This window comes from Arvicanthis niloticus, chromosome 28, assembly GCF_011762505.2.
Source record: "Arvicanthis niloticus isolate mArvNil1 chromosome 28, mArvNil1.pat.X, whole genome shotgun sequence".
Classification (NCBI taxonomy): domain Eukaryota; kingdom Metazoa; phylum Chordata; class Mammalia; order Rodentia; family Muridae; genus Arvicanthis; species Arvicanthis niloticus.
This window is the reverse complement of record NC_133436.1, coordinates 17,889,132-17,911,936: the sequence shown is the minus strand read 5'-3', so window position 1 is coordinate 17,911,936 and position 22,805 is coordinate 17,889,132. Positions and strand designations below refer to the sequence as shown.

Genomic DNA, 22,805 nt, shown 5'->3' with positions numbered 1-22,805 from the left:
GTCTCATCTTCTGTCGTGCCCCGCTTGTCCAGCAAGGAAGACGCGACAAACCGGATCCTTCTCAACAGCCTTTATTGGAAGCGCTCTTTTAGATTTCTGGGAGAGACTGACTGGAATGCCCAGAACGGGCTGCTTATATACCCCCAGCCCTGGGCGTGGCAAAGTGCATGGAGGTGTCCGATTGGTCAATTTGCAATGACTCATTAGCATACTCATTAGCATACCCACCCGGGAGGGGGTGATTGGCCAGGTTCATGGTACCCTAGTGGTACCTCATTTGCATGCCCCGTTTGGGAGGGGCTGGAGCCAAATTGAACTGCGCATGCGCAGGCCTCTGGTAGTTCCTACCAGAGCCTAGGCAGGTGCCATCTTGGATCACCGCCTCAGAGCGGCTGGCGCGTGCAAATGTGCGCCCTTGGCCCGCAGAGTTGACGTGGCGCAGCGTTGTTTTAGTCAGCCGTGTCAACTCTGCGGTGCCGTTTTATTCAGCCGCATAAGGTTGGCGGCCTACAATTTTCACCTCAAAGTCACCTGATGATGACGTGGAATATCTAAGGCTGAGTCTGACACTCTTTGCAATGCATAGGAGTTAATCTTACTGCCCAGCTCTGACAGGACTGTGCTGCTGAGATTGATTCTGGCCATCAATATCAGCAAATTCAGCTAATACTTTCTGAATACACTTCACGTGCTGTGCTAATAGCACACCATAGATCCCATCTCATTTCATATTCCAACAATTCAGTGAGACTGAAAGAAGTTAAATCAACCTGCCCATGGTCACCCCAGTAAAAAATGGGAATTGGCAGGGAAGCAAACCTACTCTTTTTAAGTATAGACAGCTTCCAGCTCTCTACAGTTTCGCCACCACTACTGGCTCAGCTCAGCCAGATGGGGAGGGAAGCTATCTTTCTCATGTTTGTATTCTGCTGTGTCAAGCACCCCCAAAGGCTAAGAGACTTGTGTGTGTTATCCATCTTAACTTGTTAGCCCTGAGAGGTCTTTATACACAATGGAGACTTAAATCCACTTGAATGATGACTCTTGCTACTTTATAACCTGACAGCCACGAGGCCTAGAGTTTAGTGCTGGCTGCTTGATAAATCCCTTGTCAGGGCAAGTGCTGATGGCTTGTTTTCTTTCCTTTGCCAGACTATTTATAGAAGAACTCTTAGCAAGCTCCAAATCATAATACTCTCCAGGGATAGGTTTTGAGCCTTGAAACTACATCCTGACATGAAAAAAAAAATATCGCTAGGATTCTGGATAAAAGCTCAAATATTGATTTGCTAGGACCTCCCAGACTCCTCATCTCTGGTTTGTTGTGTTCTGTGCTATTCCTACCCACTTCTACCATTATTTTAAATGAACTGCTAACGGATTCAAATAAATCCTATTCAAAAATAAAAAAAAATTTAAGTCGTGTTGGTAATGAATTTTATTGCCAGAAGAAATTCTTGAGTTAATATTAAAATCTTTTCAGAATCCAAGGGGTAAACAGGAAACTCGGCATCTGTTTATGGCAATACTGCTACATTTCAGGATGGTTCAGAGGTACAAAGGGTTCTGAACTTGACTATGTTGAAGCCGGTCTTTGTCTCAGTTATAATTAATACATAAAACTCAGTGACTATAACTGATGCTTTTGGATACAGCTGTCCTTTTCCTAAATCACTGTCATTGATGAATCCTCAGTATCTGATACAATACAAGTACTCATGAAACGTTGACTATGTTGATGTGCTCAAAATAAGAGCTACGTTTAGGTAAAATACTTGCTGTCTTAAGAAACAAAAATGTATGTTCAGCATAAAAGAAAGCATCCAGGAAGACGTTAAAACTGTGTCAAAGCAAAGAAAGGAGAGAGATTAGAGTCACCTCTGCTCAAATAAAGGGTGGGAGGTTTTAGACCCTGGAGTAAGAGAAAGTGCCAGAGGCCAGAGAAAAACACAAAGACTGTGTCTGCTGAGTGGAGAACCCAGACATCAGCAGCCTTTGAGGTGAAAGGGCAGTATCAACTGCTGAGAGGTTTGGAAGATGAGGTTTTGTGGAGAAACAAGTAGCGTTTCCTAATTGAACCTTTCTACTAAGTTCTTCTTTGTAAGTCAGGTCAGGATAAAGACCCTGGGATAAACAAAACCCCATTCCTACCCCTAACCCATGCTCTTCTTGTGATAGTTTACATTGTCAGCTTGACAGGATTTCAGATTATTATGGGAACACATGTCTCTGGGAGGGAGGGGTTCTAGGTTAGGCTAAGTGAGATGTAGACAGTGCTGCTGAGTGCATGGGGTGCGGAGTGGATGGTACATGGAAGTACATGTATGAAGAAGTACATGGAAGTAGTTCATGCAAGAATTAAGGGGAGAGAGCAAGTTGAACATCCACAGTCATGACTCTCTACTTCCTGACTAGTATTGCATTGTAACCAGGCACCTCAAGCTTCTTCAGCCATGATGGACTGTCCTGTCAAACTGTAAGCTGAAATAACCTTCCTTGCTCCTGTCGGGTATTTTCATCAGACCAATGACTAAGTAACTAATACATCACTCATCTCTAAAGGCCAATGCAACAAAACAACTAGAAAAGCACACAAGAGGAAGGAAGACTTGTTAAGTAGATATAACCAGATCTAATGTAGGAAATAGAAGAGGAATCACCAATGGATGAGGAAGATTGATTCTAAGGTCACCAGAATGCCTAGTAGAGGACAAATTTAAACTGAGACAGAATAGGGGATTCCCAGGGCTCTGTCTTATGAAAGCTAAAAGTAATAGAATATTCTGGAAGCTAGAACACTGATACTTGGAGGATTACATTACATTAGAGACGTAAGACCCTCAGAAGAAGCTCAGTGGTAGAGCAATCGCCTAGCATACATCAGGACCAGGCTCAAGCTACAGTCAGCTTTCTACAAATCAGACTTGGAGGAAGCCAGCCAGGCCATGAATGCAGGAAGACAAACAACAGTTTGGGCAATGATGACTAAAGCAGCCCGGACTTGATCGCTAACTAACGTTTTACGATTTTTTTTTTTAACTGCCTATTCCAATTTAAGCCTAACCAGAGAAAGCCAGGTGTGTGCTCAGGGAAGATGGTCCCAGTCCTCCACAGTGGCTTTCCTCAGCCACAGCTGTCTGCCGCTGGTTGCTTCAGATCCCACCTGAAGCACTGTCTCCTTCAATACCACTTTGTACTCCTCTACTGGAGTCGGGCAGACAAGGGCAGCAGACTCTGGGAGATCGGTGCTTTCTTTCAACATAAAAAGATCCAGTTGGCTCTTTTTTTTTTTTTTTTTTTTTTTCAGAGAACAAATGATTTCTGATGCAGGTACAAATGATTTCATGCTTGTTTCCCTCCGCTGTGCCATCCTTCGTCTTTGTTTGCTTCTTTTTGGCTGGTTTTCATTCATTTCCATAACTGTCAACAAAAGTTTAAAGAGCTGTGTTTAAGGTAATAGAAGGGCAAAGGCATGCCTGTAACCATTCCCAAAGAAAATGGATCATTCATTCTCCATCACCCATCAACTGTCAGTAACTCCTCAGTTAGGGGTGGGGCCTCTGAGGCCCCCTCTATATTCCATGCAGGGATTCTTAACTGGCTTGAACTTGTGCGAGTTTTGTGCAAATAACCACAGCTGTTGTGAGTTCCTGTGTACAACAGCCATGCCACGTCTAAAGGTTGCTGTTCTCTATATTTCTCCCATCCTCCAGCTCTAACTCTTTCCACACATTCCCCTGTAACGTTCCCTGAGCCTTGCATGGGGATGGTAGCTATAGATGTCACTCACAGTTACTTACTCTTGGCACTTTTGAACAGTTGTTGAGTCTCCGCCTTTACTACCGCCCTCTGCAATAAGATGCTTCTTTGACCAAGACTGAGAACAGCACAAATCAATAGCTGTAAACAAAAATATTTAGAATGCACTCTGACAATATAAGCAGTTAGCAAAACAACATAAATTCGTTCTCCTTGGGCCTGTGTCTTCTTCAGCACTGAGTGTTGGTTATGTTTATGGTGCCAAGCATGAATTATCTCCTGTGGAGCACACTTCAAATACAGTAGATAGTGCAGTTGGTTACCCATAAACAGTCTTGCCACTATTACTCAGTGATACTGTAACAGGCAGGGTCCAGTGCTAGATAAGACTGTTAATACTCTCCCCCAGCAGTCTACATAACAGTCTAGTACTATGTAATCTAGCCAGCAAGGAGATCCATTTCCCAGTGGATAGCCCCATACCCATTGTGCATACAGACAGATTTAATTTTACTCTGTGGGGAGGGAGGGGCTGAGGAGGGAGGAAGGAGGGAAGAGGAGAGAGAGAGAGAGAGAGAGAGAGAGAGAGAGAGAGAGAGAGAGAGAGAGAAATGATACGTGGAAGTAGATATGTTGAGGGGCCTCAGGAGAAATTAGTTGGAGGGAGCAAGTGGGGTGATATAATTAAGATACAACGCATACATGAATGAACGTTTCTAAGAATAAATGTTCAAAGAGAAAAGAAAGCAATGATTTTCTACTATGAGAAATAGCTGAGAGTAGCAACTTCATAATTCAAATAACGTTAACTGTTTACACGTTGTTTTCATTGAGAATGCTCAGAATATCAACATTTAGTCTTTTATTTAACCAATGTTGCAGGTTCTTATTTCTCAGTTCTGATCACAAAAATCGGGGCCTCCAGTGTGCTACGCAAGTGATCTACACCCCCAAATCTGATGATTAAGCATTTAAACCCTAATGTTTAAATCATTTGCATTTAATATTGTTTGATCTTTATGAGGTTTTCTGAAACTCTCTTTCTCCCCATTTCCCCTACCTTCAGTACTCAGTCAATGCAAATGTTGACCTTCATTCCTGTGAATAAAGTGGTGGCGCTGTGTGCTATTTGGAATCTCCCTTCTGATCCATAAGCAGAGTCCAGGTAACCTTTTTCGTCTTTATCTTCATAGGGATCAAAGTCCTGTGTGGCCTGTCATAATCCACTATCTCACTGTCGTAATCCACTATCTCACTGTCGTAATCCACTATCTCAAAACTACTTGCTTATATTTTGCTCAGCTTTCTGGCTGTTTGTGATGGGAAGGTAAGTCAAGTCTCAGTGGCTCAATAATAACCAGAGCAGAAGTTTCCCTCAATATCTTTTAAAATAAGTTAACTAGATAAAGAAATCTTGATAAATATGCCACCAACATCTGGATACCAGGCCAAAATCTGAGCATGGCTGGGGAAGGAGCTCATGGATCCCCATTATTAGATGAGGAACTGTTGGTGGTTGATGGCTGCTGGGAGCGGGGAGAGTCAGTATTTTTCAGGGATGTTGTCCCTGTTTGGTCACTGATGCTTCAGTAGAGGGTCCTCACCCATGCACATCCAGACAGCACTAAGTGGACTTGGTGAGTTTAAAAAAGTACACATGAAGTTGGAAGGGAAAAGTAGTGGTAGATAGGGGGAAACTGGTGCAGGGGGATTACACCAAACTACATCGTATGTGTATGACACTTTCAGACAGCAGCAATACCTCCTTCTGTCTACAAAGTGGTATTCATACATCAGTTTAACACAAAATTACATAAAGGTGGCCAGATAATACCGTGTCTACTGTGATCTCTAGTTCTGTAAGCCTGTAAGCCAAGCTCTCCCAATGCGACGAAAATGATTTTATTTATTACAACAAGAATAAGTTGTTTTTCTTTTTCTTTCTTTTCTTTTCTTTTTTTTTTTTTTTAAGAAATCACTTACCATGTTCTAGGTCTTAAACTGATTTTGTATAACTTGCATTGTTGGGAAGTAATTGTCTTTCCAGGACTCGCATCATTAGAATGTCCTTTATAGCAAGGAGTGAGAAAGTATGTGTTCTCTGAATCTACATAGAACCAGGAGAGGTTGTTTGTTTTCAGGGTTCCAATGGCCTCTGTTTTATACATTTGTCTGGTGCTTATGCTGTCCTGCCCAGCCCCAGATCTTAACCTCTTCATTTTCACTCCAATTACAATAACATTTTAAACAATTTATTTTTATTTTATGTGTATTGGTGTTTTGCCTGCATGTGTGTCTGTGTGAGGGCGTTGGATCCCCTGGAACTGGAGTTAGACAGTGTGAGCTGCCACGAGGGTGCTAGGAATTGAACCCTGGTCCTTTGGAAGAGCAGCAAAGTGGTCTTAACCACTGAGCCATCTCCCCAGCTGTAATAACATTTTAAAACTATGTATTTGTTTAATGGTCATAAATTTAAACTACAGTATATTATTATATATGTTTTAAATACCACATATTTATTTACTTGCTTGGGAGGCATGAGTATGTGAGTGTATATACACACATACACATACATATGCACATAATTATACTTATGTACATGCACACACACACACACACAAGTGTGGCAGTCAGAGCATCTCTCAGTCTTGCTGGAGTCAGTTCCCTCCTCCATGTGGGTTCCAGGGATCCAACTCAATGTGTCAGGCCTGGTGTCAAAGGCTTTCATTCCCTGAGCCATCTTACCAGATCAAACCAAATGTTTTATAATGAAAATCACTTAATTCCTATTACATAGAAAGTAAACTTGAATTGCATGTGTATTATATTTTTCAAAGGTCAGAAAGTTATTAATGACAGAGCTAAATCTGAAACCTGTGTAGATTTTTAAACATATCATGACTTCTTCCCTTCAGTCCCTCTCCTTATTAGAGGTAAAGATGATTCTTTCTTAATTTTTTTCAAGATTATTTTGCCTCAAAATTTCAGTTTTGATGTGACTTAAAAAATTCAGGGCCTTTTTAATCTCTCAGGAATGACAGAACTATGTATGACTCATGTACAAACATGTTAGCAAAATCTATTTTGTTTCAAAGATTTGTTTACTTTATATGTATGCATGGACCCCAATATATGCACTGAAGCATGTGCATGTAGGTGCCCATGAAAACCAGAAGAGGGTTTCAGCTCCCCTAGAAGTGGAATTATAGGACACCCCAGTTTGGGCGCTAAGAACTGAACCTGGGTCCTCAGTAAGAGCATCAAATGTTCTTAACCACAGGGCTATCTCTCCATCCCAAAAAATTCTTTTGAAAATAAGTTCCACACTTTGGGGGCTCCCAGAGACTGAGCACCAACCAAAGAGCAAGTATGGGTTAGACCTACCCCCACACCCCCCCCCCAACACACACATATGTAGTCGATGTGCAACTTTGTCTTCGTGCAGGTCCCCAAACAACTGGAGCAGGGCCTGTCCCTGAATCTGTTGTCTGCCTGTGGATCCCATTCCTCTAACTGGGCCTTGTCTGTCCTCAATAGGAGAAGATGCTCCTGGTCTTGCAGTGACTTGATGTGACAGGGTGGGGTGATAGCCATCGGGGGGCTCCCCCTTCTCAGAGGATAAGGGAAGGGAAGTTTTAGGGGAAGACCCATGTGTTGGGGGGACCTGGAGGATGTGCTGAGATCTAGATGTAAAATCAATCAATAAATTAATTAATGAATGAAAAAGAAAATAAGGTCCACAGTCTAAATTTGTGCTGTTGATGCTCATTTTTATGAACATGTAGAGTCTTAGAGGCTGTTTGTGGGTTACCCTTGGAATTTTGAAGTCATAACGTATGCATTAGTTAATGTATCTATATCTGGGTAAAGTTGGGTCTCTCCAGAGAACTGTGGTATTTGTGGCTTTAGCCAGACTTGCTTTCTGCTTGGCCTCTCTTCTTGTTCTCATTACTTTTTGGACCTAATGAACTTAATGATGTTAATAAACTAACACAGAATCCAAACCCAATCTGGCCTACAGATGTGCATGTGCTTAACTTACCCAGAGCGTTCATAAGATGGAGTTAACTGTCTGATGGAAAAAAGAAAACCAAGGGCTTTCTTATAAAAATCACGCTCTTCACACCATCTTGGAAAATTGAAATACTCATGATGGCAGCCCCCAGTGAGAAGAGCTGAGATCCACCCATTCTTCAAAGGCCTTGATTCCACATTGTCTTCCATTAACTTTACTTCCTGTATTGACTTTGGCTAAATACATGATTTGGGCCACAGTTTAAACCATGACCAAAACGTCTCTGGTGCCATGCACCATGGTGACCCTAGAGATGATGGGCTGTTTCTCTGAAAACTTGTTTTGTCCTGAAGGAAGAGCAGAGCTGAGAGTTTGTGAATAGCTACCCCCACTTAGTATATATGAACATGCCACAGCATCGTTATCCCCCATGTGTCCCACACGTGTGTAACTGCAGTCAAACATGAGTCATCTGTTATCCTTGGCAAGTCTTGTGGTACACATGGATGTGTGTGTGTACACAAAAGGTATAGAAAGTAAAGAGGAGCTGGTAGCCTGCTGCCCTTCAGCAACCCTGCTGGAAATCTAGCATAGCATAGCGGGAAGTCGTTCACAGAAGTGTTTAGGAGAGTCCCTGCCTTTTCTGTATTGCTATTGAACAAGACCCTTTACCACACAGCAAACAGAACACAGCCTCTGGAATCACAGAGGTGACTTAAGACCTCATTTCTTCTGTTTACTGTCTATTGATCTGCAACAAGGGCCCAACTATTTATAGACTTTGTTTTTCTCATCTAAAAACTGGACAAATAATCGCTGTAATTTAGCACACTTGTGCTATTCAGGGTCCTATGTGAAACCCACTTGGTTGTGACATATTATCTCCAGCTGAGGCTGAACATATTCGTTAACTTTGAAAATGATTTTTTTTTTTTTTCATGTTTAACCATAACCAATGCGTTTCTAAAAACAAACTCTTATTGTCTGGATTCTGAAAGCCATTTGGTAATGTTTGGCAGGACTTTATGCACAGTTCTGTTGTTCTAACATCTCTTAGTCCCAAGCACACCTCCTATGTGGATGTTCTTGGATTTAATGGTTATTATTAACACACTGTCTTACACACTTGCTCTCTTTACAGACTGTCTTTCATGGAGAGCTCAGCCATGGTCGTGGTGTCAGGGTCACAGGTTTTTAGATAGTTATTCTTTATAGTCTGTCACCTGGGTTTCCTACTGATTGCTTGAGAGGTATTATCATTTAGATTTCCCCCTTTTATTAAAATTAAAACATTTCTAAGTAGAATAGCATCTAATCTCCTCTCTGATAATAACATCCACATTTCCCCAACTCTATGCAATGTGGATTCATTCTCTGATCTCTGGGCTTAGAGACCTATGATCTACAACTTTAATCCATCTCCTTGAATCCTTACATCCTCCCTCTGGTCTTTCTCGATGGCAGTTGAGAAGTGACCTGTAGCGCACAGCCTCGCCGATAAGGAGAACGCCACACTCAGGATTCTTCTGACAGCATTTATTGAACAGCTCTTCAAGATGGAGAAAAGGGGAAGGTCGCCGAGCTCAGAAAGCCCGCTGCTTAAATAGAGCTTTGGGAGACGTGCAGATCCCTCATTGGCTCAAATCTTTCATCCAATTGTCATACTCGGTTTTCGCGCCATGCGCAGGCGCATTCTCAAGTAAAGCTTCCATGAAGAACCAGGAAGCAGAAGCCTGCGCCATCTTTTAATGGCGAATGCAGCTCCTCACAGTGACCCCTCTCCCCCTTTCTGATTTGCTTGTAGCAAGCTGGTCTAAAGCTTCCTGCTTGTTCTTGCATCATAACACAAGACCTGATTTCTTGCCCAGTTGAAGCATGCTGGGATCTAACTACATCAGAATGTCACTGTGGTTTCTGGTACATCATCCCTTCAACCCTGACTCTCACTGGCCTCAAGACCTTTCCTTTTCTAACATGGTACATTTTACTATCATTTATCACCAGCCCAAACCTTCATACCAGCAGTCTAAACCTCCATCTGTGTCAGTCTGGTCTTGGCATCCAGCTCTATCATATTCTCATGGCTTTAATATTTACCTTACATGGAAACTCTTCCTTTGAAATGTTTTAAATTCAATAGGACTTCAGGAGTCTGTATCATCGGCCCTTCTCTAAGACTTGCTAGTCTCTTTCTCTCTTTGCTTGTTTCCTTCTCCCTAAATGTCTTTGACAGTAACAACCTGCCCTGCACGAATCACACTTGATTACTTATCCAGGATCCTTGTTGACAATCAGTCAGGAGCACCAGCTTTGCATTTTTGACTGAGTTCCTTGAAGAGGGACCCCACATCATGCTGCCTCTCTAGCTCATTAAGTTCCCTGTGTGTGGCAAATATTGATTGAAGGAAAAATTTTTAATTTCTTGTTGATTTGTCAACTTAAGTGAATAGAATATTTGGTTTAGATGGGTTTTGATGAGGCTTAATTTACTTTTCGATACATTTGTCTTTCTTGGGCAGGCAAGTTGCATTTTTAAATGAACTCAGTAAAAGAAATGCCTTAGCTGACTTTGAAAGTAAAAATCTGGAACCTGATGTTTTGAGTACAGAATGTACTTTAAAAGGCAATGGTACAGCCTACTTGAAACCAGGCCCAATTCTCAAAACAATCTGAGATATTTGGAAATAATATCATTTCATCTACATGCAACCTATTTCTAATATTTAAATATTGCTAAGCCCCTAAAGAGGAGATCAGGACAATGCTGATTATAGGCTATGATGTTGGGATTGAGTGCCCAAAGGAAGTAACAGGAAGTGACACCCACACATGTACCAGGTCATTTTTCCATGAACTGGACCTGCAGTGATTAAGTATGTGTACTTGAGAATGCATCCAAAAGCTTGAGCAATCCATCTGGCCAAAGTGTCTGACACTATGGGATTTGCTGTGTGGTGGTGTGCCAGCACCAAGACTTATTTCATTGCCTTAGTCAGCAGACCACAGTGCCACTAACCCTGTGTCCCACCGAATGGTGCTTGGCTTGTCTGGAAGACCAAACAAACAGAGCCAAACCAGAAAAAAAACAAAAAACAAAAACAAAACCAAAAAAAAACCAACCCTCCTACATCTGAGTGTAAGGTCTGGAGGATCTGAGTTTCCATTTCCAACAAGTTCTGCAGCAAACTGGAATTGTGCTAAAGAGAGAGGACTGAGAAAATGGCAGGCGCTGGAACACTACAACAGGCTTTGTCTGTTAGAACCTGATGGTCCTGTCACATGATAAACATCCCCCAATCACCATTAATAATTTCTATATGTCTGAGCGATATGTGCAGGAAGTTTTAATTTAAATACTACCGTACTATGTGTTAACTTCCCTGCTCATACTATGAGAACCAGCTGGCTTCCTCAGGCTGGATGCAGGGGCACTGAAGGCAAGTGGGTTTTAGTGGCCTGGGGATGCAAAGGTTATCATTTTAAGCATAGGAGTCTATGCGCCAGCAGTAACATCTCCAGGAGGCTCTGTCCTGAGAAAAGTAGCCATTGTATGATGACATGAACACCTACTTCCTATGCCCCTGCTGAGCTGACATCTGCACTTTCATTTGCCAGACAGCATTTGGAAGATTTATTTATTCTGTAAGGCCTTTAACTTTGCCAGTTTGTACATCAAAAGCTTACTCAATACTTCCAACTCAAAAAGTTCAGCCAAGAAAGGGATGGAAAAGCAGGAAAGATAGATAGATAGATAGACAGACAGACAGACAGACAGACAGACAGACAGATAGAGATAGAGAAAGAGGAAAGAGAGAGGTTTGTTCCAAAGAAAGGATCAACTTCTTTCTGTTTCCTAAAATTTTTTCTTTCTATAAAATGCTGTCCTATGACAACAGATTTGGTTCTGCAGTAACACTCACTGCCTTGCTGTTCTCCTACAGGACATTCATTGGGTAAGACAGTCCCAAAACAACTAACCTCCCTGTTACCTCTAAAAGGAGAATACATGGGTATTTTGAAGTATCCAAACATCTGAAGAGATAGAATTGTGTTTGTGTCCTGGATTGGGGCAAGGTGGAGAGGAGTGGATGGAGCACAATGTGGCGGGGCAGCTTCTCATTAGGCAAGATGACTGGCCACAGCAGGATCAGAGCTCTGCTTCATGAATATGAGATAAGGGGAGGGGCATACAGTGAATCACAAGGGATGATTCTCCAGGACCATCCTATCTGCCATTTTTGGGACGTTTGGTTTAAGACTCTGTATCATCTGGTTACACTGTTTGAGTTATTCTGGTGGTTGTTACACCAGATACTATAAAATTAGTCTTCATGACACAGATTAGACACCATTATACCCCATCCCTTTAAATGGTGAGTTTTGTCTTTTTACAAAATTTTCTTTGCTACAAAAGCTGTGAGAAAAAGAAAAGAGATGAATACAATTAAAAACACAATCAATGTGTGTGAAATTGTCAAAGTGAAAGTCGTGGCAGTCTTTGCTCATTAGCTAAATAATCTGAAGCATTTGTCTTCATGTGCACAGAAAAACATTTGGATGCCTACATTGCATTGCTAGCCAAGGAAGAGGAGGAAGAGGAGCAAGAGGAAGAAGAGGAAAAGGAGGAAGAGGAAAAGGAGGAGGAGGGGAAAGGGTAGAAAAAAAGTACCATGTCTCTTCTAAAAGCATCCTTTGGGCTGTGATGATGCAGCTGTGCCATACACCCAGTCCAGGTTGGACCACTGTGGCCCTCTCTACATGTTGCAGAAGATAACAGTTTATAGCAGCTGGCCTACACTGAGGTCACTGGTTTATCTTGCTAGAGGTCATAAAGAACTCCAGTTTATATCTGCACTGTCTTTTCCCCAAAATGGCCACACAGAGTCACCACCTGAACACACCAAAGTCTGCAATACTACAGAAAGCCACATAAGTGCTTCCCGGGTTCTACGTCCTCATCTTTGGCAAGTCTACATCTTCCAGTTCAGTTCATGACTTGCAAGGATCTAGAGACTGAGATGAAGAAGATTTGGCTCCATTGGTTGGAGTCAGTTCCTGGCCTGAGACTCAGGGCACTCGTTGAGATTTACAAAACACAAGGAATTTGTCATGAGAGGAGAAAGCAAATGACGGGATATGGAGGGGAAAGTAACAAAAAGACAGACAGCAGATCTAGCTGCTCCATTCAACTTCACCTTCTTCCTTGGGTTGGCTACTTCTCCTTTGCCTCCTCAGATTTACCCCCCCCCCGTCTTTCCTCACTGTGACCTCACAGTGAGTTGCTTGCTATGAACCTCTCTCCCTCTCTCCCTCTCTCCCTCTCTCCCTCTCTCTCTCCCTCTCTCCCTCTCTCCCTCTCTCCCTCTCTCCCTCTCTCCCTCTCCCTCTCTCTCCCTCTCTCTCCCTCTCTCCCTCCCTCTCTCCCTCTCCCTCTCTCCCTCTCTCCCTCTCTCCCTCTCTCCCTCTCTCCCTCTCTCCCTCTCTCCCTTCCAGTGGGATCAGTTGGCCCGGACTCACTATCAACGAGTCGGGAAGCTGGGACAGTGTGAGGTTGCAAATATCAGGTTAGTGGTGATTTCAGAAAGCTTTATATCCTTCACACAGTTTCCTGTGCTGCTCTTCCAGCATATACAGTTCTGCTCCCAAGATAGAGGTAGTAAAGGCGGCAATATGTCTGAGCAAGTGCTGGTTTGTGGGGAGGGGTCCTACACGCTGCTTTGTCAGATCCCCTAAACCTTTCCTGAAGTTCTGTAAATAATCCCTTTATTAGCTTTCCACAAGTTAAATTGAGTTGTCCTTGGTATCCTGTCAAGATTTGGATGGATGTACTTCCTAAAGGCAAGAGTTTTTTTTTTTTTTATTATGTATGATTTTTTTTTATCCATTTGTTTGCTTATCAATCAAGACAGAGACTTATTGTATAGATCTCGATAACCCGAGATTCCTTATATAGATCAAGCTGGTTTCAAACTCATGGAGATCTGCTTGCCTCTATCTCCCGAGTACTAGGATTAAAGGTATGTACCACCATGCCCAGTGTGGTGGTTTGAATAAAAATGGCCCCCATAGGTTCATAGGGAATGGAACTACTAGGAGGTGTGGCCTTGTTGGAGAAGGTGTGGCCTTGTTAAAGGAAGTGTGTTTCAGTCATTTTCTGCTGCCTGTTGATTTAGATGTAGAATTCTCAGCTCCTCTAGTACCATGTCTGCTGCATGCCACCATGCTTCCTGCCATGATGATAATGGACTAAACCTCTGTACTGCAAGTTAGCCTCAAGTAAATGCTTTCCTTTATAAGAATTGCCTTGGTCATGGTATCTCTTCACAGCAATAAAACCCTAACTAAGAAAGATGTTGGGACCAGGAGTGGGGTATTGTTATGATAGGTCTGACCATATTTTGTTTGGAATAATGTGGATTTTGGAATAGGAAAGCAGTTGAACACTTTAATTGGGGCTTAATGGGCCATCCTAGTAGGATCATGGAAGATAGTGGTGTAAAGGGTGATTTGAACTGTGGGGCTTGGCTCAAGAGGTTTCAGAGGAGAAGAATTTTAATAAGTGGCCTAGAGACTGTTCTTGTGATAGTTTAGTGAAAAAATGTGGTTTCTTTATGCCCTTGTTCAAACAATATGTCTGAGGCTAAATTGATGGGTTTGGATTAACTCCATTGGCAGAGGAAATCTCAAAACAGCATAATATCAACTGGTTATTAGTGTTCACTCTTATGAAGATCTATAATAAAAAAGGAGCAAGCTAAGCAAGGAGAATATATAATGTACCATTTGAAGAGAAAAGAAATACCAGGAAGTATAAACAGATTTAAAAACAAAACAAAACTTGATGCTCAGTGGAATAAAGGGAGTGGTGACTTCAGAACAAGAACCCACCCTGCTAAGCTTCCAATTTATGAAAAGGAATCAAAGAAAAGCTTAGGGATGGGTGTGGTGGTGCACACTTTTAATCCCAGCACTGGGGAGGCAGAGGCAGGTGGATTTTAGAGTTCATGGTTAGCCTGGTCTACAGAGTGAGTTCTAGGAGAGCCAAGCTTAGGAAGTGAAGGAAACCATCAAAACCAGAAAGCTGGTGAGGATGTAACTGAACGAGGGGGGCATGTTCAAGCTACAGCAAGCAGCAGAATTTGGCAGCTTCGAGCATATGGCTTTAGAGTCAAGGATAGAAGAAACAGGTTATGGGATCTCCCTCTGTGACTAAGGAAAGCGGCTGGGTCCAGGAATATATCAGGGATGTCCTTGAAGGAGCTCAAGAAATGGTCATTGACTATGGATGTCAGCCTTCTATTAACCCTCTCATGACTTTGTCATTTAAATACTATCGTTTATCTTACCTATCCTTACACATTCAATGATAGTTTGTTTCATGATGACTGTTTCACTCATAAGTTCTAGAAGAAGCAGAGCCAAATATCATTAAGAAATGGTCCCGACTCATTGAGGGATAGACTCTAAAGGCATCCTGAGCAGTTAGCTACCCACACTTAATATGGCTTGGATACATCTGCAATCCAAATCTATTTGCCCCACTTCAAAATTTGCACTATCTTTTCAGAGAAAGAATTGAACCAAGAGGTTCTGGAAACCTGAGGCTCACTGTGGGATTTTATGAGGTCTGAGAAAGGCAAGGGGCAAGAGATCGGAGAAGGCGCACAGTCAGTGGGGTATGACAGTCCATGCTATCCCTGACAAATGGAAATTCCATTTCCAGGGCCCTTTCAAATGAAAATCGGGAATTTCCCTTATCAGACTTAGTCAATGATACTTCTGAAGCAGAGTCTTTCTAAGTGTCTTTGCAGTTAAGTTTATTTCTCAGAAATTGGATGAGTTCCCGTTGGTTCAGAAAAAGCCATATGACAGGGTTATTCTCCTCTCAGGGACAGTGATGACTGCCTTCCATTGTATCAGCTAAAGCTTATGATGGCTGCCTTTCTCTCATATCCATGAGTTTTCTTGTTAACCACAGGGCTTCCACAGCTTCAATTAGATTCTCTTTCATATTCATTGAGCAGATGCCTCTCTCTTTAGCCACCAAGTATCACAATCGCGTTATTCTTAGCTACTTTGTTCTCATAGCTTGTGGGGGTCAGGGGGAGAGCTTTTTGTTCTACAAGTTTTTGCATGTCATACACATTCCAATACCCACAAAGTCGCCCCAAAAAACTAAGCAGGACAAGTAAAGAATGAGGCATTCAAGCAAACAATGAGCATAGGAATTTCCTTGCCACCAAATTCTGAGTTAGGGTTCCCAAGGGCTCTTGGTTGTCACTGATTGGGGTAGATCCAGCCTGTTATAAATCAGAAAATGGAGCTACGTTTGGACTGCCTTTCCTGACTTGCCACAGGGGACACACGATGGAGAAACTTAAACCGTCTTCCAAGAGAGTAGACAGCCTAGCTACATTCCTCCAAAGCTCAGAAAGAACCGAACCTTTCCACCTCCTGGTCTGAAAACACTGCCCCTGGTAGGTGTTGGAAATGCTCAAAGGCAGAGCTCTCTAGCAAAGAATCTACTCTAAATTTAACATGTGGTTTCGGGGGCCATGTTTTTGTAGAGTGAAAAATTATAAAGACCATTTTATGAAATACAGATAGGCTTTTTCTTTACCCTAAACCTGAGCTAGAGAATGCAGGTTCCAGAAGGCGGAACTGAATGTAAGATTTCAGGCCCTCAAGCCTCAGGGAAAACAATCCACCTGTGGGTGGGGAAGGCCCAAAGCAGGAAGACACATTCCAGACCAGAAAAAAGATGCAAGTCATCTAGGTGGGGCTATGGCCGGATCAAGTGAGAAATAGTTAACCTGAAATAGTTGATAATGACAGGGTAGGGCACAGTGACATGGTAAAACTACATTCTTGAGAAGAATGAGTGTGCAGAGTGATTTTCACATGACTCTAAATCATTTGGGGTGGGTTCCTCTGAAATGTTCCACTATTTTTATGTTATGTATCCTTGACAACCCCTCACCCCCCTTCCCACTCCACCCTTTTAAAAACCCTCCTCAGACTGACTGGCGGGGTCAAACTCTGCTCTTGAGAGAGCTCGTGGTTTGACCTTGGCCGGCCAACTTCCCTAATAAAGCCTCTGCTGATTACATCCTGATTACATCCAAGTCTTGGAGTTTGTGGGTGGCCGGGACTTCCTGAGACTTGAGTAAGGGTCTCCCGAGTTTGGGGGTCTTCATTTTCAAGTGTCGTGAAGCACAGTGGTAAGAACAGGAAGAGAGAGGAAGGAGGATGAAGCCCTCAGATGCTTGTGCTACGTTACTGTGAGTGCAGGCCTTTAAGAGCCATTGCCTCCTTCAGACTGAAGGAGCTGAAAGGGTTTGTGGCCCCATGAGGAGAGCAACAATACCAACCAACCAGAGCTCCCCAAGGTCTAAACCACCAGCCTGGGAGCACATAAGGAGGGACCCATGACTCCAGCTGTATATGTAGGGGAGGATGGCCTTGTCGGGCATAGGTGGGAGAGGAGATCCTTAGTCCCATGAAGGCTAGACACTGAGTGTGGGGAAATTCAAGAGTGGGGAGATGGGAGTTGGGGGTGTAGGTGGGGGCACATCCTCATAGAAGCAGGAGGAGGGGGATGGGATGAGGGTTCCTTGATGGGTGGGGGAGTGGGGTAAGGGCATAAAAATCTGAAATGTAAATATAATATCCAATAAAAAAAAAAAAAAAAGAGCCATTGCCTGCTTCTGAAGTACTTTCCAGATTGGGGAAAAAGTCAGATCATCTAAGTTAGTTTAAATGCCTTCTCCTTTTAGCAACTTCATTCTAATGGAGCCCATTAAGTAATTAGCCATAATAATAGATTCATTTTATGTCTAATTAATTATTAAAGGAATAAAGCATCACCCAGTTATAGAATCCATTAAGAGTTTTTATAAATGCAGTAGAGTTGCAAACTTTCTGAATATTTTTCATTTAAAATGGATTCCCCCCCCCTTTCTTCCTTTTCATTATTTTTATTCTTTGGCCTTGTAACATCTTTGACAATAAAAATGATAGTACACAAGAAATATCGACAGCATGACCAACAACTTGGCTCAGCATGCAAGGATCCTGACTGGTTGTCAGAGGTTATGCCTTGGCACTGGAGAGAGGGGAAAGCCAGAGCAGGGAGTCTAAATGTTTCAGCCAGATGTTCCATGTGTTTCCACACACTCCACTCACCATCTTGCTGGGTGCCTGGGATCAGACATCTTTCTTCACATGCAAGGAAATATCCTACAGAGAGCATATTGGGGTGCATCTGTCCTTATAAAGGGCTTCGTTTTCTGTTTCTAATTGAGACTCTAAAAGTTAGCTTATTAAAAACCCTGTTGCAAAAAAAAAAAAAAAAAAAAAAGCAAGCGATAAAACATAGTTCACATCTTGGCCTATAAAAGGAGAATATAGACATTTCAAACAGGAGGTAATGACAAACACACTTGACCTGTTGTTAGTCTGTGGTAAGATACAAATAAGAGCCTGACAGCTTTAAACGCAGGGGTCCTTCACCGTATGAGCCCAACAAGATGGACGCCACAACTCCCTTCAGTGTATATCCCAAATTAGCTCCTAACTCTAAGCCTTCATTCCCTTCACTAACAACAAAACCAACAAAGCAGAATGAAATACTACCGTGTCTCACCGCTATTGTGGAAGTAAAAATAAATATTTTGTTTTATAAAATCTTGTGATCATGACACAGGACACTCACAAGTTTGTTTTGAGGAGGCCCGCCTTGCACGTAGCACATGCTCCAGGTCATCTGAAGCACATTTAGCTCCCTGTGTTATGAAATTCAAACAGTCCTTTTCCTCTTGGAGGACACCTTGCAGCACCCAAACCATAATCTCCCTGGACCTGGGTCAAGCAGGAAGGGTTGACTCAGTCTGCTCCATGGGATCCCTCAAGTTTTGTGTATTTCATTTCCTGTTTCTATCTTGGGGCTCTGCAGATGCACTCATTCAGTCTGTAACCTTTACTTTCCCCATCTCCCCCCCCCCTTTTTTTTTCCCCAAGACAGGGTTTCTCTGTATAGCCCTGGCTGTCCTGGAACTCACTCTGTAGACCAGGCTGGCCTCGAACTCAGAAATCCGCCTGCCTCTGCCTCCCAAGTGCTGGGATTAAAGGCGTGCGCCACCACTGCCCCCCCCACCCCCCTTTTTATCTAGTCTGTTTACTACCCTGTAATTTCCTGACCACGGTTCTCCTATGTCTAACATAGGTTTTTGTCACTGTGGATGTGATAAAAAACAACATCCTCATCCCACAGGCTTGTTAAAAGGACTAAGCTGAACTCTGTTAGGAGCCAAGTCCCCATTTTTTCCTTAATACCAATATTCAAGATGAATGAGTTTTTAAAAACAATTGTTTGGTACGTTCTATCTTATTATTCTGCAGCTTTAATTATTTGGTTCTTGGACATTTCATGGACCAAGGAACATCCACAGGGAGCTGAACAGTGGGACAGACCATGTCAGGAAAGACAGGAACGATTCAGGATGAACCAAAGTGACAGAAATAAAACTCAGGTTCTTTAGAGGAAGCTGGTAATGTGTTAGGGGTATTTTTCTCTTTTAAGAAAATGATTTTTCAAAGGCTCTTTGGAGGGAGGTTTATGGATCAGGAGCCATATGTGAAATGTGATCTGGAGGAGAGAAATGATAGTTTTGCAGCTGTCTGGCTAACCAGACTCAAAGGATATTAATGAACAGTCAGGTTAACCTGAGATTCCAAGTGGTGAACCATATGGCCCTGAGGACTGGTCTTATTTAGACTGCTGTGTAGGACCTATAGAAGCCATAAACATTCAGAGGATACACATGTGCAAAACACTTCATTTGGAACTTGATGGGACCAGGAATGTGCCTCAGTGGAAGAGTGTTTAACTTGTTAAATGGTCCCGAGTTTAACTCCCAGTAACCTATACTGCACAAACATTTACACATACACAAACATATGTGCAAATACATGCACATACACAAATCTAGAAGCATATACAAAGATAGCATCAGGATGTACAGTGAGTTTAATATGTTCAAACATTATATCAAAATAAATCATCTCTCACTTGAAAGGCAATAAGGCTGCCTGGGGTGGCCATTTAATGGTCACGTGTTCACGTTTGTTTTGGAAATTTCTAGATTCCTGAGGTAGAGTCCTATTTGAAGGAGAAAGACTATAAATAGAAGTAGAGGGAAATGGACACCAGAAAATCAAACCCAGCAGATGTGCACCCTAGGGTCACCTTCCCACTCTACTGTTCAAGAGAAGATTGGATGACGACTGTCTAGAAAAGCCAGAGCTGGGAGAAGGAGTGAAGAGATGTGTTACAGCTCAAAAAGTGTTTTCACTGTGAAGTGTTTTCAGAGGACAGAGAAAAGAGGGAAAAAGACTCTGAAAGGATGGTGTTAGTTCCATACATGAAAAAAAAAAAAGTAATGATTTAAATTGTCCAACCAAAGTCCAGGCATGAATCCCCAAAGAAAGAAGAGGCCGTACATTTTTGCTGATGAACCTCTGACTAAGTAAACAGCTGGATTCTATGACCACTAAGATAGCAACAACCTGATACAGCCGATGTCCAAAGGACATGACAAGTATTTGACCTGGCCCAAGGGTCAGTCAACGGGGTCTACACGGGAGAGAGTGGGGATGAAGGGGGCAGGAGATGCGAAGAATGGAGACAAGACAGGGTGTCTGATCAGGTCTCGTTTATTGAAAGGCAATTATGAGTATATAAGCACAAGCAGGGGAGTGCAGCTGGAGACACTTAACCATGAGTGCCTGGAGCTGGGGGCACTAAACCGAAAGTCCAGGACATGTCTGAGAAAAACAAGATGTTTATCAGAGTGTGCTCAGCTGTTGTGGGCTGTTTGCAAAAATATCATGCTATTAAAACAAGTCTCTTGTCAGGTGGAAAAGTATCAACCTTCAAATATATGGCCCAAGATGGCTGCAGAGATGATAGCCGCTTTCAGCTAGGAGTCGGCTCCCAACAAGTACTCTGCATAGTCTAGACAGCTGTACTGGGTCTGGCTACTCCAATCACCAAAATACAAGGAAATCTGAACCTTACAGTGACTCACAGGTGTCTGCACATGTGCCATGTGTCAACGGTTATACATGATCTTTATTCAAGCACTTCTTGGTTCTGTAGGGACTCAGGTGACTCGTAAGGACTCAGATAAGTATAACTGACATGCCTTGATTGAAGTTTAAGCATGAAGAAGACAGAAATGCACTCCATGGTATGACCTGGAGATTTTTCTTTGCAGACACTGTGATTGCATTGGCTATGAAGAAGGAGGATTAGATTTCGAGTTTTCAAAGAGCAGATCTGGCGAGCTTTGGGAAAATATCACAATAAGTATTTCTCTAACTCATTTATAGTCTTGGGATGATGATAACGGCAGCAATGGTACCGATTGTAATTTCAGTTCACTGAGAACTTAGCAAACGTTGAAGCAAACATTTATTGCAGTTACTACGAATAGCTGATCTCACTGGGCAAATGGTGGCACACGCCTTTAATCCTAGCACTTGAGTCAAAGGTAGGCAGATCTCTGAGTTTTAGGCCAGCCTAGTCTATAGAGTGAGCTCCAGGACAGCCAGGGCTACAAAGAGAAACTCTCTCTAGAAGAGGGAAAAGAAAAGAAGAGTAGCCTATATCATGCAAAAAAAAAAAAAAAAAAAAAAAAAACCAAAAAACCTAAAACCTTTACAAACATTATATCACTAAATACTCACAACACCCCCCAGGAAGGTAGGTCCCAGGCTTACTGCCATATTGAAAATAAGATGGTACCACAATGTTTAACAAATTTCCTACAGCTATATAGTTATAAGTAACAATACTAGGACATCTCCAAAATATTTTTGTGCAATAAACCTATAAAAACAAATAAAAAATAATTCCATTATAGGATGAGGAAAAGGGATATCAAGAATTTATCTGTCCAACATCACAACATTTATTCAGCAAGAAATGAACCATAATTCAACCCAGTCTGCCCCGCCCCCAAACTGTATTTTTCTGCCTGTGTACCCTTAAATGTAGAGTGTCCAATGCACCACTCTCAAGACAACCCTGGTTTCTAGAGTCACATACTGTCTTTCATTTCAGGAAGATACTACTATCCCTGCTATCCTGGGAGCATAGCTGGGGTCATCAGGTACCTACTGAAATGCTCCGAGTTTTCAGAGAGTGGCCTTTCCTTACAGCTAACCATGTTGAAGTCTCCAGGGATTTGGTGACTCTCCTCTCAGGGTGACCATAGACTTCAAAAGTAGAGTCTCTTGGATCTTATGCCAGGAACTATTAGCAGGAGCTGAAGGCCCCAGATGATACGCCCCATTCTCCTAGGCCATATTTTTATGTGCCAATCCATAGGTGTTTGGGAGCAGTGATGGCAGCGTGTCTTGTTAGCATCTTATTCTTTATAGCAAATCTGTGGTATTTTAAATTCTGTCCAGAAGAAAGGGAACATAAGGTTATTCAAAGGCCTCTGTATCTTTATAGGCATCTTCTGGTGACTCTGAGATGCTGTGTCCTATTAGGTGGATGGAGAACTCAAGAAGCAAAATCCTCCACGAAGCTTTTATGAAGAAGAATCGTGACACATGAGAAAATAAATGTTCATGATGTCTGATCTCTGCCAAAGTGTGTGCTCAGAACCTCAACTTTATTTCTTACCCCATGCTTGAATCCACTCTTTCTAATTTGTATTGTGCTGACAACTGTAGCTTTTCTCTGTGTGTGCACCGACAGTAGCTCTGAAATGAACATTACCATCTGGTTTATAGGAGTAAGGGTCACCTTTGACATGGTACCAGGAACACAGGCTGAAATAGTGACACCAATGTGAAGCAGAGGACCAAAGTCTTGAGTAGGATGGCAACAAGCAGAGTGTGGGACATGACAACAGAACAGAAATTATGGGATGGGCTGTGATATCAGGTCTCAAAGGCCCTTCACATGTGTCCAAACATGGGACATCAGCTGGATTTTGTAATTGTGTTTGTTTCTGTA

The 22,805-nt window shown here is 42.5% G+C and overlaps 1 long non-coding RNA gene across 2 annotated transcripts in view; it reads left to right on the top strand.

Annotated features, from left to right (window-relative positions):
* The window catches only part of LOC143440145 (uncharacterized), a 53,311-nt gene extending 30,825 nt beyond the window's left edge, over positions 1–22,486 (top strand). Inside the window, exons 5-6 of one of the 2 annotated variants that reach the window (XR_013108010.1) lie at positions 4,826–4,924; positions 22,296–22,486. This is a non-coding gene — a long non-coding RNA (uncharacterized LOC143440145). Of the gene's footprint in view, positions 1–4,825; positions 4,925–7,204; positions 7,335–22,295 lie in introns of those variants that run through there. The other variant, XR_013108011.1, reaches the window with a different exon arrangement.
* The last annotated feature ends 319 nt before the right edge of the window (positions 22,487–22,805 follow it).